This window comes from Botryllus schlosseri, chromosome 12 (genome assembly GCF_051294905.1).
Source record: "Botryllus schlosseri isolate E-star chromosome 12, Bs_hap1, whole genome shotgun sequence".
In the NCBI taxonomy this organism is placed as follows: Eukaryota; Metazoa; Chordata; class Ascidiacea; order Stolidobranchia; family Styelidae; genus Botryllus; species Botryllus schlosseri.
Window position 1 is genome coordinate 20,223,534 of NC_137247.1, and position 17,675 is coordinate 20,241,208.

Sequence of the window (17,675 nt, forward strand, 5' to 3'; positions counted from 1 at the left end):
TCACGCAAGATCCGCCCGAAACAGATGTGATTATCAGCTCGCCACCGATGGTTTGTTTAGCGTCTGTAGATCGAGCATTTGTTCGGTTTCTGACTTCTGATGATTGCGGCGTGTCCAGTAAATGTGCATACGACTCACGAACTACATAGGCAACCGTAATACGATCACTCTACACATTGATCGTGATAAGGTGAGTTCGCTTTACAAAATGCACCGGGTGCGCTCGGATTTTTAAACTAGTCATATCTGATAAGCAGGCATCCTAGTAACCGAGCTTGCTAGATAATTTTGCGAACTAATATGTGAGTTTTGGCCTGCATCGTGATTCGATTTTTAACATCACGCAAGATCCGCCCGAAACAGATGTGATTATCAGCTCGCCACCGATGGTTTGTTCAGCGTCTGTAGATCGAGCATTTGTTCGGTTTCTGACTTCTGATCATTGCGCCGTGTCCAGTAAATGTGCATACGACTCACGAACTACATAGGTGCCCGTAATACGATCACTCCACATATTGATCGTGATAAGGTGAGTTCGCATTACAAAATGCACCGGGTGCGCTCGGATTTTTAAACTACTCATATCTGATAAGCAGTCTTCCTAGTAACCGAGCTTGCTAGATAATTTTGCGAACTAATATGTGAGTTTTGGCCTGCATCGTGATTCGATATTTAACATCACGCAAGATCCGCCCGAAACAGATGTGATTATCAGCTCGCCACCGATGGTTTGTTCAGCGTCTGTAGATCGAGCATTTGTTCGGTTTCTGACTTCTGATCATTGCGCCGTGTCCAGTAAATGTGCATACGACTCACGAACTACATAGGTGCCCGTAATACGATCACTCCACATATTGATCGTGATAAGGTGAGTTCGCATTGCAAAATGGACCGGGTGCGCTCGGATTTTCCAACTAGTCATATCTGATAAGCTGGGTTCCTAGTAACCGAGAATGCTAGATCATTTTGAGAAATAATGTGTGATTTTTGGCCTGCATCGTGATTCAATTTTTAACATCACGCAAGATCCGCACAAAACAGATGTGGTTATCAGCTCGCCACCGATGGTATGTACAGCGTCTGTAGATCGAGCATTGGTTCGGTGTCGGACTTCTGATGATTGCGGCGTGTCCAGTAAATGTGCATACGACTCACGAACTACATAGACGCCCGTAATACGATCATTCCACACATTGATTATGATAAGGTGAGTTCGCATTACAAAATGGACCGGGTGCGCTCGGATTTTCAAACTAGTCATATCTGATAAGCTGGCTTCCTAGTAACCGAGCTTGCTAGATAATTTTGAGAAATAATGTGTGAGTTTTGGTCTGCATCGTGATTCGATTTTTCACATTACGCAAGGACCGCCCTAAACAGATGTGATGATCAGCTCGCATCGTTCAGCGTGTGTAGATCGAGCATTGATTCGGTTGCTGACTTCTGATGATTGCGCCGTTTCCAGTAAATGTGCATACGACTCACGAACTACATAAGCGCCCGTAATACGATGACTTCACATATTGATTGCGATAACGTGAGTTCGCATTACAAAATGGACCGGGTGCGCTCGCATTTTCAAACTAGTCATATCTGATAAGCTGGCTTCCTTGTAACCGAGCTTGCTAGATCATTTTGAGAAATAATGTGTGATTTTTGGCTTGCATCGTGATTCAATTTTTAACATTGTGCAAGGACCGCCGTAAACAGATGTGATTATCAGCTCGCATCGATCAGCGTCTGTAGATCGAGCATTGGTTCGGTTGCTGACTTCTGATGATTGCGCCGTGTCCATAAATGTGCATACGACTCACGAAATAAATAGGCGCCCGTAATACGATGACTACACATATTGATTGTGATAAGGTGAGTTCGCATTACAAAATGGACCGGGTATGCTCGGATTTTTAAAGTTGTTATATCTGATAAGCTGACTTCCTAGTAACCGAGCTTGCTAGATAATTTTGAGAAATAATGTGTGAGTTTTGGCCTGCATCGTGATTCGATTTTTAACATCACGGAAGATCCGCACGAAACAGATGTGATTATCAGCTCGCATCGTTCAGCGTCTGTAGATCGAGCATTTGTTCGGTTTCTGACTTCTGATGATTGCGCCGTGTCCAGTAAATGTGCATACGACTCACGAACTACATAGGTGCCCGTAATACGATCACTCCACATATTGATCGTGATAAGGTGAGTTCGCATTACAAAATGCACCGGGTGCGCTCGGATTTTTAAACTACTCATATCTGATAAGCAGTCTTCCTAGTAACCGAGCTTGCTAGATAATTTTGCGAACTAATATGTGAGTTTTGGCCTGCATCGTGATTCGATTTTTAACATCACGCAAGATCCGCCCGAAACAGATGTGATTATCACCTCGCCACCGATTATTTGTTCAGCGTCTGTAGATCGAGCATTGGTTCGGTGTCTGACTTCTGATGATTGCGGTGTGTCCAGTAAATGTGCATACGACTCACGAACTACATAGACGCCCGTAATACGATCACTCCACACATTGATTATGATAAGGTGAGTTCGCATTACAAAATGCACCGGGTGCGCTCGGATTTTTAAACTAATTATATCTGATAATCAGGCTTCCTAGTAACCGAGCTTGCTAGATAATTTTGCGAACTAATATGTGAGTTTTGGCTTGCATCGTGATTCGATTTTTAACATCACGCAAGATCCGCCAGAAACAGATGTGATTATCAGCTCGCCACCGATGATTTGTTCAGCGTCTGTAGATCGAGCATTGGTTCGGTGTCTGACTTCTGATGATTTCGGCGTGTCCAGTAAACGTGCATACGACTCACGAACTACATAGGTGCCCGTAATACGATCACTCCACATATTGATCGTGATAAGGTGAGTTCGCATTACTAAATGCACCGGGTGCGCTCGGATTTTTAAACTACTCATATCTGATAAGCAGTCTTCCTAGTAACCGAGCTTGCTAGATAATTTTGCGAACTAATATGTGAGTTTTGGCCGGCATCGTGATTCGATTTTTAACATCACACAGGATCCGCCCGAAACAGATGTGATTGTCAACTCGCCACCGATGATTTGTTCAGCGTCTGTAGATCGAGCATTGGTTCGGTTTCTGACTTCTGATGATTGCGCCGTGTCCAGTATATGTGCATACGACTCACGAACTACATAGGCGCCCGTAATACGATCACACCACGTATTGATTGTGATAAAGTGAGTTCGCATTACAAAATGCACCGGGTGCGCTCGGATTTTTAAACTAGTCATATCTGATGGGCAGGCTTACTACTAACCGAGCTTGCTAGATAATTTTGCGATATAATATGTGAGTTTTGGCCTGCATCGTGATTCGATTTTTAACATCACGCAAGATCCGCCCGAAACAGATGTGATTATGAGCTCGCCACCTATGGTATTTTTAGCGTCTGTAGCTCGAGCATTGGTTCGGTTGCTGACTTCTGATGATTGCGCCGTGTCCAGTAAATGTGCATACGACTCACGAATTACATAGGCGCCCGTAATACGATCACTCCACATATTGATTGTGATAAGGTGAGTTCGCATTACAAAATGGACCGGGTGCGCTCGGATTTCTAAACTAGTCATATCTGATAAGCAGGCTTCCTAGTAACCGAGCTTGCTAGATAATTTTGCGAACTAATATGTGAGTTTTGGCCTGCATCGTGATTCGATTTTTAACATCACGCAAGATCCGCCCGAAACAGATGTGATTATCAGCTCGCCACCGATGGTTTGTTCAGCGTCTGTAGATCGAGCATTTGTTCGGTTTCTGACTTCTGATCATTGCGCCGTGTCCAGTAAATGTGCATACGACTCACGAACTACATAGGTGCCCGTAATACGATCACTCCACATATTGATCGTGATAAGGTGAGTTCGCATTACAAAATGCACCGGGTGCGCTCGGATTTTTAAACTACTCATATCTGATAAGCAGTCTTCCTAGTAACCGAGCTTGCTAGATAATTTTGCGAACTAATATGTGAGTTTTGGCCTGCATCGTGATTCGATATTTAACATCACGCAAGATCCGCCCGAAACAGATGTGATTATCAGCTCGCCACCGATGGTTTGTTCAGCGTCTGTAGATCGAGCATTTGTTCGGTTTCTGACTTCTGATCATTGCGCCGTGTCCAGTAAATGTGCATACGACTCACGAACTACATAGGTGCCCGTAATACGATCACTCCACATATTGATCGTGATAAGGTGAGTTCGCATTGCAAAATGGACCGGGTGCGCTCGGATTTTCCAACTAGTCATATCTGATAAGCTGGGTTCCTAGTAACCGAGAATGCTAGATCATTTTGAGAAATAATGTGTGATTTTTGGCCTGCATCGTGATTCAATTTTTAACATCACGCAAGATCCGCACAAAACAGATGTGGTTATCAGCTCGCCACCGATGGTTTGTACAGCGTCTGTAGATCGAGCATTGGTTCGGTGTCGGACTTCTGATGATTGCGGCGTGTCCAGTAAATGTGCATACGACTCACGAACTACATAGACGCCCGTAATACGATCATTCCACACATTGATTATGATAAGGTGAGTTCGCATTACAAAATGGACCGGGTGCGCTCGGATTTTCAAACTAGTCATATCTGATAAGCTGGCTTCCTAGTAACCGAGCTTGCTAGATAATTTTGAGAAATAATGTGTGAGTTTTGGTCTGCATCGTGATTCGATTTTTCACATTACGCAAGGACCGCCCTAAACAGATGTGATGATCAGCTCGCATCGTTCAGCGTGTGTAGATCGAGCATTGATTCGGTTGCTGACTTCTGATGATTGCGCCGTTTCCAGTAAATGTGCATACGACTCACGAACTACATAAGCGCCCGTAATACGATGACTTCACATATTGATTGCGATAACGTGAGTTCGCATTACAAAATGGACCGGGTGCGCTCGCATTTTCAAACTAGTCATATCTGATAAGCTGGCTTCCTTGTAACCGAGCTTGCTAGATCATTTTGAGAAATAATGTGTGATTTTTGGCTTGCATCGTGATTCAATTTTTAACATTGTGCAAGGACCGCCGTAAACAGATGTGATTATCAGCTCGCATCGAGCAGCTTCTGTAGATCGAGCATTGGTTCGGTTGCTGACTTCTGATGATTGCGCCGTGTCCATAAATGTGCATACGACTCACGAAATAAATAGGCGCCCGTAATACGATGACTACACATATTGATTGTGATAAGGTGAGTTCGCATTACAAAATGGACCGGGTATGCTCGGATTTTTAAAGTTGTTATATCTGATAAGCTGACTTCCTAGTAACCGAGCTTGCTAGATAATTTTGAGAAATAATGTGTGAGTTTTGGCCTGCATCGTGATTCGATTTTTAACATCACGGAAGATCCGCACGAAACAGATGTGATTATCAGCTCGCATCGTTCAGCGTCTGTAGATCGAGCATTTGTTCGGTTTCTGACTTCTGATGATTGCGCCGTGTCCAGTAAATGTGCATACGACTCACGAACTACATAGGTGCCCGTAATACGATCACTCCACATATTGATCGTGATAAGGTGAGTTCGCATTACAAAATGCACCGGGTGCGCTCGGATTTTTAAACTACTCATATCTGATAAGCAGTCTTCCTAGTAACCGAGCTTGCTAGATAATTTTGCGAACTAATATGTGAGTTTTGGCCTGCATCGTGATTCGATTTTTAACATCACGCAAGATCCGCCCGAAACAGATGTGATTATCAGCTCGCCACCGATTATTTGTTCAGCGTCTGTAGATCGAGCATTGGTTCGGTGTCTGACTTCTGATGATTGCGGTGTGTCCAGTAAATGTGCATACGACTCACGAACTACATAGACGCCCGTAATACGATCACTCCACACATTGATTATGATAAGGTGAGTTCGCATTACAAAATGCACCGGGTGCGCTCGGATTTTTAAACTAATTATATCTGATAATCAGGCTTCCTAGTAACCGAGCTTGCTAGATAATTTTGCGAACTAATATGTGAGTTTTGGCTTGCATCGTGATTCGATTTTTAACATCACGCAAGATCCGCCAGAAACAGATGTGATTATCAGCTCGCCACCGATGATTTGTTCAGCGTCTGTAGATCGAGCATTGGTTCGGTGTCTGACTTCTGATGATTTCGGCGTGTCCAGTAAACGTGCATACGACTCACGAACTACATAGGTGCCCGTAATACGATCACTCCACATATTGATCGTGATAAGGTGAGTTCGCATTACTAAATGCACCGGGTGCGCTCGGATTTTTAAACTACTCATATCTGATAAGCAGTCTTCCTAGTAACCGAGCTTGCTAGATAATTTTGCGAACTAATATGTGAGTTTTGGCCGGCATCGTGATTCGATTTTTAACATCACACAGGATCCGCCCGAAACAGATGTGATTGTCAACTCGCCACCGATGATTTGTTCAGCGTCTGTAGATCGAGCATTGGTTCGGTTTCTGACTTCTGATGATTGCGCCGTGTCCAGTATATGTGCATACGACTCACGAACTACATAGGCGCCCGTAATACGATCACACCACGTATTGATTGTGATAAAGTGAGTTCGCATTACAAAATGCACCGGGTGCGCTCGGATTTTTAAACTAGTCATATCTGATGGGCAGGCTTACTACTAACCGAGCTTGCTAGATAATTTTGCGATATAATATGTGAGTTTTGGCCTGCATCGTGATTCGATTTTTAACATCACGCAAGATCCGCCCGAAACAGATGTGATTATGAGCTCGCCACCTATGGTTTTTTTAGCGTCTGTAGCTCGAGCATTGGTTCGGTTGCTGACTTCTGATGATTGCGCCGTGTCCAGTAAATGTGCATACGACTCACGAATTACATAGGCGCCCGTAATACGATCACTCCACATATTGATTGTGATAAGGTGAGTTCGCATTACAAAATGGACCGGGTGCGCTCGGATTTCTAAACTAGTCATATCTGATAAGCAGGCTTCCTAGTAACCGAGCTTGCTAGATAATTTTGCGAACTAATATGTGAGTTTTGGCCTGCATCGTGATTCAATTTTTAACATTACGCATGGACCGCCGTAAACAGATGTGATTATCAGCTCGCATCGTTCAGCGTCTGTAGATCGAGCATTGGTTCGGTTGCTGACTTCTGATGATTGCACCGTGTCCATAAATGTGCATACGACTCACGAAATAAATAGGCGCCCGTAATATGATGACTACACATTAGGGCTGTTCAAAAATAACTTTTTTTTTTCTGATTTCAGCCATTCACTGTTTAAATTGTCAGGTTGCCACAACAAAGGCTGCACACCAAATTTGGTTCAATTCGAACATGTCTAAGCGTCCGCAGAGCCAATTAAAATTTTTAATTTACTACGTAAAATTTAAAAAAAAAATTTCTAATGTTTCTCTCAACCCCATGAAAATGTTGAGATGTCTTCAAAGACCATGCCAATGAAATTTGAGTCAATTCCAACATGTAGAAACGGAGTTATTTGAGTTTTTCGTTGATAATTCTCGGATTATCCACCAATCAAGGATAATTGGAGAATTATCAACGAAAAACTCCAATAACTCCACTTCTACTAGTCCGAATTGAGTCAAATTTTTTTTGCATCGTCTCTGAAGACAGCTCAACAATTTCATGGGGTTGACAGAAAAATTTGAAAATTTTGTTTTTTCAATTTTCTTGTATAAATTTAAAATTTTAATTGGATCCGCGGAGCCCTATACTTGTTAGAATTGAACCAAATTTGGTGTGCAGCGTTTTTTAAGGTAACCTGACAATTTAATCACTGAATGGCTGGAATCCGGAAAAAAAAAGTTATTTTTGAACAGCCCTACTACACATATTGATAGTGATAAGGTGAGTTCGCATTACAAAATGGACCGGATGCGCTCGGATTTTTAAACTACTCATATCTGATAAGCAGTCTTCCTAGTAACCGAGCTTGCTAGATAATTTTGCGAACTAATATGTGAGTTTTGGCCTGCATCGTGATTCGATTTTTAACATCACGCAAGATCCGCCCGAAACAGATGTGATTATCAGCTCGCCACCGATGGTTTGTTCAGCGTCTGTTGATCGAGCATTTGTTCGGTTTCTGACTTCTGATGATTGCGCCGTGTCCAGTACATGTGCATACGACTCACGAACTACATAGGCGCCCGTAATACGATCAGTCCACATACTGATTGTGATAAGGTGAGTTCGCATTACAAAATGCACCGGGTGCGCTCGGATTTTTAAACTAATCATATCTGATAAGCAGGCTTCCTAGTAACCGAGCTTGCTAGATAATTTTGCGAACTAATATGTGAGTTTTGGCCTGCATCGTGATTCGCTTTTTAACATCACGCAAGATCCGCCCGAAACAGATGTGATTATCAGCTCGCCACCGATTATTTGTTCAGCGTCTGTAGATCGAGCATTGGTTCGGTGTCTGACTTCTGATGATTGCGGCGTGTCCAGTAAATGTGCTGCTAATTATATCTGATAATCAGGCTTCCTAGTAACCGAGCTTGCTAGATAATTTTGCGAACTAATATGTGAGTTTTGGCCTGCATCGTGATTCGATTTTTAACATCACGCAAGATCCGCCCGAAACAGATGTGATTATCAGCTCGCCACTGATTATTTGTTCAGCGTCTGTAGCAGTGTTGGGATGACTCGAGTCATGACTTGACTCGAGTCAGACTCGAGTCACCTTTTTGTATGACTTGACTTGACTCGAGTCACTTTGCTAAAATGACTTGACTTGACTTGACTCGGCGTATCAGAAATGTGGATTGACTTGTGACTCGGAGCAAAATTCACGAGTCAATTTCAAGTCATCAAGTAATCGGTGACGATAAAAATCATTGTATCTTGCATGTTCGGATTGTTCGTCAAACGCTGGCGTAACTCGTGAGAGCGACCAATCATTCAATGACCGTGCGTTTTACTGAGCCTACATTATTCTCTCACAAATATATTGAGTATTGACCACAAACGAAGCGATCGAAGCTTACAGCTTACGTTGTCGTAAACTAGTAGTAAAGTAGTTTAATACCAAAATAGCTCTTTCTGTTCTCTGTTCTTAACCGAACTTTTTGTTTTATTTTGAAATTGAAATCGAATATAATTTAAATACTCCTCAACCATTGGCGCAGATACGAATTGTATCATATCAATATGTATAAATGGGTGATGTATTGCATCTTATCAATTCGTTTCTTTATTCTTTATTTTGGCTGGTAACTATAAACTGAGGCTATGCAATTACTTAAGCAGTTTAACAGTTATACGTATATGTAAGCGATACTGCCCATTTTGCATGTATATTTAACTCTATATTCGTTCGTCGGTTCAGAATTAATGACCAATTAATCTGTAATTCAGACAGCTGGCGAAATGTAATGACGTAACCATGCTTTATACTTCGAAAAAGCAACTTGACTTGAATTTTGACTTGACTCGTGACTTGACTTGACTTGACTCGACTTGACTCGAGTCACCTCCAAAAATCGAGTGACTTGACTTGACTCGAGTCACCTTCGAAAATCGATTGACTTGACTTGACTCGAGTCAAAATGTGCAATGACTCGAAATGACTCGTGACTCGAAGGTAGTGACTTAATCCCAACACTGGTCTGTAGATCGAGCATTGGTTCGGTGTCTGACTTCTGATGATTGCGGCGTGTCCAGTAAATGTGCATACGACTCACGAACTACATAGGTGCCCGTAATACGATCACTCCACATATTGATCGTGATAAGGTGAGTTTGCATTACAAAATGCACCGGGTGCGCTCGGATTTTTAAACTACTCATATCTGATAAGCAGTCTTCCTAGTAACCGAGCTTGCTAGATAATTTTGCGAACTAATATGTGAGTTTTGGCCTGCATCGTGATTCAATTTTTAACATTACGCATGGACCGCCGTAAACAGATGTGATTATCAGCTTGCATCGTTCAGCGTCTGTAGATCGAGCATTGGTTCGGTTGCTGACTTCTGATGATTGCACCGTGTCCATAAATGTGCATACGACTCACGAAATAAATAGGCGCCCGTAATATGATGACTACACATTAGGGCTGTTCAAAAATAACTTTTTTTTTTCTGATTTCAGCCATTCACTGTTTAAATTGTCAGGTTGCCACAACAAAGGCTGCACACCAAATTTGGTTCAATTCGAACATGTCTAAGCGTCCGCAGAGCCAATTAAAATTTTTAATTTACTACGTAAAATTTAAAAAAAAAAATTCAAATGTTTCTCTCAACCCCATGAAAATGTTGAGATGTCTTCAAAGACCATGCCAATGAAATTTGAGTCAATTCCAACATGTAGAAACGGAGTTATTTGAGTTTTTCGTTGATAATTCTCGGATTATCCACCAATCAAGGATAATTGGAGAATTATCAACGAAAAACTCCAATAACTCCACTTCTACTAGTCCGAATTGAGTCAAATTTTTTTTGCATCGTCTCTGAAGACAGCTCAACAATTTCATGGGGTTGACAGAAAAATTTGAAAATTTTGTTTTTTCAATTTTCTTGTATAAATTTAAAATTTTAATTGGATCCGCGGAGCCCTATACTTGTTAGAATTGAACCAAATTTGGTGTGCAGCGTTTTTTAAGGTAACCTGACAATTTAATCACTGAATGGCTGGAATCCGGAAAAAAAAATGTTATTTTTGAACAGCCCTACTACACATATTGATAGTGATAAGGTGAGTTCGCATTACAAAATGGACCGGATGCGCTCGGATTTTTAAACTACTCATATCTGATAAGCAGTCTTCCTAGTAACCGAGCTTGCTAGATAATTTTGCGAACTAATATGTGAGTTTTGGCCTGCATCGTGATTCGATTTTTAACATCACGCAAGATCCGCCCGAAACAGATGTGATTATCAGCTCGCCACCGATGGTTTGTTCAGCGTCTGTTGATCGAGCATTTGTTCGGTTTCTGACTTCTGATGATTGCGCCGTGTCCAGTAAATGTGCATACGACTCACGAACTACATAGGCGCCCGTAATACGATCAGTCCACATACTGATTGTGATAAGGTGAGTTCGCATTACAAAATGCACCGGGTGCGCTCGGATTTTTAAACTAATCATATCTGATAAGCAGGCTTCCTAGTAACCGAGCTTGCTAGATAATTTTGCGAACTAATATGTGAGTTTTGGCCTGCATCGTGATTCGCTTTTTAACATCACGCAAGATCCGCCCGAAACAGATGTGATTATCAGCTCGCCACCGATTATTTGTTCAGCGTCTGTAGATCGAGCATTGGTTCGGTGTCTGACTTCTGATGATTGCGGCGTGTCCAGTAAATGTGCATACGACTCACGAACTGCATAGACGCCCGAAATACGATCACTCCACACATTGATTATGATAAGGTGAGTTCGCATTACAAAATGCACCGGGTGCGCTCGGATTTTTAAACTAATTATAACTGATAATCAGGCTTCCTAGTAACCGAGCTTGCTAGATAATTTTGCGAACTAATATGTGAGTTTTGGCCTGCATCGTGATTCGATTTTTAACATCACGCAAGATCCGCCCGAAACAGATGTGATTATCAGCTCGCCACTGATTATTTGTTCAGCGTCTGTAGCAGTGTTGGGATGACTCGAGTCATGACTTGACTCGAGTCAGACTCGAGTCACCTTTTTGTATGACTTGACTTGACTCGAGTCACTTTGCTAAAATGACTCGACTTGACTTGACTCGGCGTATCAGAAATGTGGATTGACTTGTGACTCGGAGCAAAATTCACGAGTCAATTTCAAGTCATCAAGTAATCGGTGACGATAAAAATCATTGTATCTTGCATGTTCGGATTGTTCGTCAAACGCTGGCGTAACTCGTGAGAGCGACCAATCATTCAATGACCGTGCGTTTTACTGAGCCTACATTATTCTCTCACAAATATATTGAGTATTGACCACAAACGAAGCGATCGAAGCTTACAGCTTACGTTGTCGTAAACTAGTAGTAAAGCAGTTTAATACCAAAATAGCTCTTTCTGTTCTCTGTTCTTAACCGAACTTTTTGTTTTATTTTGAAATTGAAATCGAATATAATTTAAATACTCCTCAACCATTGGCGCAGATACGAATTGTATCATATCAATATGTATAAATGGGTGATGTATTGCATCTTATCAATTCGTTTCTTTATTCTTTATTTTGGCTGGTAACTATAAACTGAGGCTATGCAATTACTTAAGCAGTTTAACAGTTATACGTATATGTAAGCGATACTGCCCATTTTGCATGTATATTTAACTCTATATTCGTTCGTCGGTTCAGAATTAATGACCAATTAATCTGTAATTCAGACAGCTGGCGAAATGTAATGACGTAACCATGCTTTATACTTCGAAAAAGCAACTTGACTTGAATTTTGACTTGACTCGTGACTTGACTTGACTTGACTCGACTTGACTCGAGTCACCTCCAAAAATCGAGTGACTTGACTTGACTCGAGTCACCTTCGAAAATCGATTGACTTGACTTGACTCGAGTCAAAATGTGCAATGACTCGAAATGACTCGTGACTCGAAGGTAGTGACTTGATCCCAACACTGGTCTGTAGATCGAGCATTGGTTCGGTGTCTGACTTCTGATGATTGCGGCGTGTCCAGTAAATGTGCATACGACTCACGAACTACATGGGTGCCCGTAATACGATCACTCCACATATTGATCGTGATAAGGTGAGTTTGCATTACAAAATGCACCGGGTGCGCTCGGATTTTTAAACTACTCATATCTGATAAGCAGTCTTCCTAGTAACCGAGCTTGCTAGATAATTTTGCGAACTAATATGTGAGTTTTGGCCTGCATCGTGATTCAATTTTTAACATTACGCATGGACCGCCGTAAACAGATGTGATTATCAGCTCGCATCGTTCAGCGTCTGTAGATCGAGCATTGGTTCGGTTGCTGACTTCTGATGATTGCACCGTGTCCATAAATGTGCATACGACTCACGAAATAAATAGGCGCCCGTAATATGATGACTACACATTAGGGCTGTTCAAAAATAACTTTTTTTTTTCTGATTTCAGCCATTCACTGTTTAAATTGTCAGGTTGCCACAACAAAGGCTGCACACCAAATTTGGTTCAATTCGAACATGTCTAAGCGTCCGCAGAGCCAATTAAAATTTTTAATTTACTACGTAAAATTAAAAAAAAAAAATTCAAATGTTTCTCTCAACCCCATGAAAATGTTGAGATGTCTTCAAAGACCATGCCAATGAAATTTGAGTCAATTCCAACATGTAGAAACGGAGTTATTTGAGTTTTTCGTTGATAATTCTCGGATTATCCACCAATCAAGGATAATTGGAGAATTATCAACGAAAAACTCCAATAACTCCACTTCTACTAGTCCGAATTGAGTCAAATTTTTTTTGCATCGTCTCTGAAGACAGCTCAACAATTTCATGGGGTTGACAGAAAAATTTGAAAATTTTGTTTTTTCAATTTTCTTGTATAAATTTAAAATTTTAATTGGATCCGCGGAGCCCTATACTTGTTAGAATTGAACCAAATTTGGTGTGCAGCGTTTTTTAAGGTAACCTGACAATTTAATCACTGAATGGCTGGAATCCGGAAAAAAAAAGTTATTCTTGAACAGCCCTACTACACATATTGATAGTGATAAGGTGAGTTCGCATTACAAAATGGACCGGATGCGCTCGGATTTTTAAACTACTCATATCTGATAAGCAGTCTTCCTAGTAACCGAGCTTGCTAGATAATTTTGCGAACTAATATGTGAGTTTTGGCCTGCATCGTGATTCGATTTTTAACATCACGCAATATCCGCCCGAAACAGATGTGATTATCAGCTCGCCACCGATGGTTTGTTCAGCGTCTGTTGATCGAGCATTTGTTCGGTTTCTGACTTCTGATGATTGCGCCGTGTCCAGTAAATGTGCATACGACTCACGAACTACATAGGCGCCCGTAATACGATCAGTCCACATACTGATTGTGATAAGGTGAGTTCGCATTACAAAATGCACCGGGTGCGCTCGGATTTTTAAACTAATCATATCTGATAAGCAGGCTTCCTAGTAACCGAGCTTGCTAGATAATTTTGCGAACTAATATGTGAGTTTTGGCCTGCATCGTGATTCGCTTTTTAACATCACGCAAGATCCGCCCGAAACAGATGTGATTATCAGCTCGCCACCGATTATTTGTTCAGCGTCTGTAGATCGAGCATTGGTTCGGTGTCTGACTTCTGATGATTGCGGCGTTTCCAGTAAATGTGCATACGACTCACGAACTGCATAGACGCCCGTAATACGATCACTCCACACATTGATTATGATAAGGTGAGTTCGCATTACAAAATGCACCGGGTGCGCTCGGATTTTTAAACTAATTATATCTGATAATCAGGCTTCCTAGTAACCGAGCTTGCTAGATAATTTTGCGAACTAATAAGTGAGTTTTGGCCTGCATCGTGATTCGATTTTTAACATCACGCAAGATCCGCCCGAAACAGATGTGATTATCAGCTCGCCACTGATTATTTGTTCAGCGTCTGTAGCAGTGTTGGGATGACTCGAGTCATGACTTGACTCGAGTCAGACTCGAGTCACCTTTTTGTATGACTTGACTTGACTCGAGTCACTTTGCTAAAATGACTTGACTTGACTTGACTCGGCGTATCAGAAATGTGGATTGACTTGTGACTCGGAGCAAAATTCACGAGTCAATTTCAAGTCATCAAGTAATCGGTGACGATAAAAATCATTGTATCTTGCATGTTCGGATTGTTCGTCAAACGCTGGCGTAACTCGTGAGAGCGACCAATCATTCAATGACCGTGCGTTTTACTGAGCCTACATTATTCTCTCACAAATATATTGAGTATTGACCACAAACGAAGCGATCGAAGCTTACAGCTTACGTTGTCGTAAACTAGTAGTAAAGTAGTTTAATACCAAAATAGCTCTTTCTGTTCTCTGTTTTTAACCGAACTTTTTGTTTTATTTTGAAATTGAAATCGAATATAATTTAAATACTCCTCAACCATTGGCGCAGATACGAATTGTATCATATCAATATGTATAAATGGGTGATGTATCGCATCTTATCAATTCGTTTCTTTATTCTTTATTTTGGCTGGTAACTATAAACTGAGGCTATGCAATTACTTAAGCAGTTTAACAGTTATACGTATATGTAAGCGATACTGCCCATTTTGCATGTATATTTAACTCTATATTCGTTCGTCGGTTCAGAATTAATGACCAATTAATCTGTAATTCAGACAGCTGGCGAAATGTAATGACGTAACCATGCTTTATACTTCGAAAAAGCAACTTGACTTGAATTTTGACTTGACTCGTGACTTGACTTGACTTGACTCGACTTGACTCGAGTCACCTCCAAAAATCGAGTGACTTGACTTGACTCGAGTCACCTTCGAAAATCGATTGACTTGACTTGACTCGAGTCAAAATGTGCAATGACTCGAAATGACTCGTGACTCGAAGGTAGTGACTTGATCCCAACACTGGTCTGTAGATCGAGCATTGGTTCGGTGTCTGACTTCTGATGATTGCGGCGTGTCCAGTAAATGTGCATACGACTCACGAACTACATAGGTGCCCGTAATACGATCACTCCACATATTGATCGTGATAATATGAGTTTGCATTACAAAATGCACCGGGTGCGCTCGGATTTTTAAACTACTCATATCTGATAAGCAGTCTTCCTAGTAACCGAGCTTGCTAGATAATTTTGCGAACTAATATGTGAGTTTTGGCCTGCATCGTGATTCAATTTTTAACATTACGCATGGACTGCCGTAAACAGATGTGATTATCAGCTCGCATCGTTCAGCGTCTGTAGATCGAGCATTGGTTTGGTTGCTGACTTCTGATGATTGCACCGTGTCCATAAATGTGCATACGACTCACGAAATAAATAGGCGCCCGTAATATGATGACTACACATTAGGGCTGTTCAAAAATAACTTTTTTTTTTCTGATTTTAGCCATTCACTGTTTAAATTGTCAGGTTGCCACAACAAAGGCTGCACACCAAATTTGGTTCAATTCGAACATGTCTAAGCGTCCGCAGAGCCAATTAAAATTTTTAATTTACTACGTAAAATTTAAAAAAAAAATTTCAAATGTTTCTCTCAACCCCATGAAAATGTTGAGATGTCTTCAAAGACCATGCCAATGAAATTTGAGTCAATTCCAACATGTAGAAACGGAGTTATTTGAGTTTTTCGTTGATAATTCTCGGATTATCCACCAATCAAGGATAATTGGAGAATTATCAACGAAAAACTCCAATAACTCCACTTCTACTAGTCCGAATTGAGTCAAATTTTTTTTGCATCGTCTCTGAAGACAGCTCAACAATTTCATGGGGTTGACAGAAAAATTTGAAAATTTTGTTTTTTCAATTTTCTTGTATAAATTTAAAATTTTAATTGGATCCGCGGAGCCCTATACTTGTTAGAATTGAACCAAATTTGGTGTGCAGCGTTTTTTAAGGTAACCTGACAATTTAATCACTGAATGGCTGGAATCCGGAAAAAAAAAGTTATTTTTGAACAGCCCTACTACACATATTGATAGTGATAAGGTGAGTTCGCATTACAAAATGGACCGGATGCGCTCGGATTTTCAAACTACTCATATCTGATAAGCAGTCTTCCTAGTAACCGAGCTTGCTAGATAATTTTGCGAACTAATATGTGAGTTTTGGCCTGCATCGTGATTCGATTTTTAACATCACGCAAGATCCGCCCGAAACAGATGTGATTATCAGCTCGCCACCGATGGTTTGTTCAGCGTCTGTTGATCGAGCATTTGTTCGGTTTCTGACTTCTGATGATTGCGCCGTGTCCAGTACATGTGCATACGACTCACGAACTACATAGGCGCCCGTAATACGATCAGTCCACATACTGATTGTGATAAGGTGAGTTCGCATTACAAAATGCGCCGGGTGCGCTCGGATTTTTAAACTAATCATATCTGATAAGCAGGCTTCCTAGTAACCGAGCTTGCTAGATAATTTTGCGAACTAATATGTGAGTTTTGGCCTGCATCGTGATTCGCTTTTTAACATCACGCAAGATCCGCCCGAAACAGATGTGATTATCAGCTCGCCACCGATTATTTGTTCAGCGTCTGTAGATCGAGCATTGGTTCGGTGTCTGACTTCTGATGATTGCGGCGTGTCCAGTAAATGTGCATACGACTCACGAACTGCATAGACGCCCGTAATACGATCACTCCACACATTGATTATGATAAGGTGAGTTCGCATTACAAAATGCACCGGGTGCGCTCGGATTTTTAAACTAATTATATCTGATAATCAGGCTTCCTAGTAACCGAGCTTGCTAGATAATTTTGCGAACTAATATGTGAGTTTTGGCCTGCATCGTGATTCGATTTTTAACATCACGCAAGATCCGCCCGAAACAGATGTGATTATCAGCTCGCCACTGATTATTTGTTCAGCGTCTGTAGCAGTGTTGGGATGACTCGAGTCATGACTTGACTCGAGTCAGACTCGAGTCACCTTTTTGTATGACTTGACTTGACTCGAGTCACTTTGCTAAAATGACTTGACTTGACTTGACTCGGCGTATCAGAAATGTGGATTGACTTGTGACT